This window comes from Pteropus medius, unplaced genomic scaffold (genome assembly GCF_902729225.1).
Source record: "Pteropus medius unplaced genomic scaffold, Ma_sr-lr_union100, whole genome shotgun sequence".
NCBI lineage: Eukaryota > Metazoa > Chordata > Mammalia > Chiroptera > Pteropodidae > Pteropus > Pteropus medius.
This window is the reverse complement of record NW_024342257.1, coordinates 7,130,515-7,133,409: the sequence shown is the minus strand read 5'-3', so window position 1 is coordinate 7,133,409 and position 2,895 is coordinate 7,130,515.

The following is a 2,895-nucleotide window of genomic DNA, read 5'->3' as shown; positions in this document are numbered from 1 at the left end:
TCTTAGGGCATCGTATAATTCTAGAGATATATCTGATGATTTGAGGATTATGGTATGTGTAATTCAATACTTCATGTCTGCATTTATTATAACACAAACCTTCCATAAAGGACAGTTTTGTTGGTTTAAAATTTAACAACAAATCAAAAATATAAAGTTTCTGTATATGTGAGTGCATTATTCTGAAAATATTTTAACAGCGTTCAGATAAAATTTAGTTTGAAAACACAGTGTACTAATGATATATTGTTTATATGTCTGTAACAAACACGAACAGGGTATCAGTTATGAATAAATAACAATAGTAAAATCAGTAGGTTTATTCTTGAGAGTAAGATTACAGAAATTCTAAAACAGAGAATCTACTATTTGATGAGATATGGAATATGAATCTGGCAAACTTGGTCTTCTAGCATTTAGATTAATGTGTAATAATTTGTACTGCTTAAAAGTATTAAGGCAACTTAACACTTTTGCTAATGTGTCAGTGCAAGACAAGAAAGAATGACAGGCTGTTTTTTTTTTAATGTTGTCTTCTTTGATGTATTTCCATTTCTCCTTCCATCAACCACATTCATATTATACTTTTTTACTGTGGAAATAGAGCATGTAATTTTACAGATAAGAAAACAGAAACTTGGGGAATCTAAATGACTTGCTCAAACACATACAACTAGTTAATAACAGGGCTAGAAGTAAAATCCAGGTCTCTTTATTCCCACACTAGGGATCTTTACCCTATTCTATGCTGTTCCCCTTCATTTGACTTTTTCCCAGAATGTATTCAGTTTTGTTTACTACACAGAAAAGATGCTGTATTTCTCTATAAAGTGATGACAAATTATGTGGAACTACAGTCATCATAGTTGTTTTTACAAATAATTGAAATACAAACGACTATAAATTCCTTATCTTCATAGAAAATGGAAGTGTGACAAAATGGTAATTACTGAATAACAAAATAGTCATATAGCAACCAATCTAATTGTTGCATGTTCTATCTAAAGGCAAACTTTTTTTAAAGCAATGAATTAAAACAGTTTTCCAAATTCTGACTCATTAAACAAGAACTGAAGTTCTCATTTGTTAATTGTTTGAGGAATACATGAGAAATTGAGGAGGCACTAAGGAGATTACCAAATGGTATATTTTATCCTGAATTGCCCTAGTTTAAAATTAGCAAGAATGTGCTTGGTTTCTGAGTTCTAAGAAGTAAAGACAGCTGTGGCTCTTTATCCTAAGTTTAGGACAAAATTGAATTGAATGAAAGCAAGAAGTAGAGTAGAAATTTTAACATTTTAAAAGCTGACAGCTCTAACCTCAACCGAAAGTATTTATCATTTAAAAATAGTCTGAGACCCTGAAGTTAGGCTGTTATTTCTTTCTGAACTACTTCACCAATGACATGCAACATTTCTTTCAAAGCAAAGTCAAGCTGACACAAAGCAAGAATATTTCCTTGACCAATCACACCCCATTTGGATGCTTTCTCAACTGCACCCAAGCTTTCTTCTAGCTCTTCATATATTTCAATGGATATCTTAGGAAAGCAATTTTAACAAATGACAATTAGGAAAAGCTAGGGATTTTATAGAGTGTTTTGTGTTGCCTTGATGAAAGATACACATAAAAAATGATAAAACTCCATTACTACTTATTTTATGTTAATAAGGAAGGAAATGAAGAACAGTTGAAATTGGTGAAGTTTTGAAATTATGTGTTATTCTCTGGGTATATATAGTGGGCAAGATTTGTTATATGTCTTCAAGAACCTCACAGTATAGCAAAAAATCTTGCAATTAGTAAATGTTTGACAGTGGACTCTCCAGTGATATAACCTACATATTATTTTTTATTTATTATACCTCCCTCCCCAAACTCTGAATGAAGAATCGAACAAGGAAAAAATGAAGAAGAACCAAGTTCCATCAAATCAATCACTATCTCAGCTAATTGTCTTAATCCAATAGAAACTCTACTTATACTTGTAAATCAAATATTCAACAGATATTTATAGTTGTGGCATCTCAAGTCATCTGGAAATCAACAAAGACACAAGATCCAATAAAAACCATGAGTAGCTACTTGATAAATCCTTTACCGACTGCTGTTGCTGCACAAAAATGAAGAATTAATTATAAAAAATAAATTAGTAACTATAGGTTTTATTTCTTGATCTACCCCTTAACCATTTATAGCACCAATAAAGCCAGTTTAACAAAATGAAGAATACATATGCATGCAAAAGATAGATAGTATATACAGTTGCAAACTGTAGACAAAAACTATCATAAAATTTGCTCATAATATATTTATAGAAAATATTTATATAAATATGTACACTGTTCTTATTGCCCTATTAACATTTAAAGTTACATTTAAAGTCTTTAATTTTGTTGAATATTGAAAATAATCACAATTTATGACTGTATACCTCATGTGGAAATTGATTTTTTTTTTTTGATCTACAAGTATACATCTAGACGTCTATATATCAGTGATGCTCTTTAATCATGGGACTGTTATAGTATTATTTTTAAATCTAAAGTAAGGTAAAATCTATGTGACATGACAGTCCTAATTTTTACTATATTACCTTATTAAAAGTCTTTTTGGTAAGAGGATATTTGGAAACATGGCAGAGTGAGAGATGACCCCAGATCTCTCCCTCTAAAACAACAATAAGCTGAACATCTAAAATTCAACAAAAAACACTCAAACTGCACACTAGCACATCTAATCTTGAGATCACCTCATAAGAGCTACCACAGGTCAGAATCCCCTGTGTCAGGTGGTGGAGTGGGATCCAAGAGACTTAGATGCCACTTACTGGAAACCAAAAGAAAAAATGTGTTCTTTGCAGCAGGCTAAAGAGAGACCTTTATATAATAAATC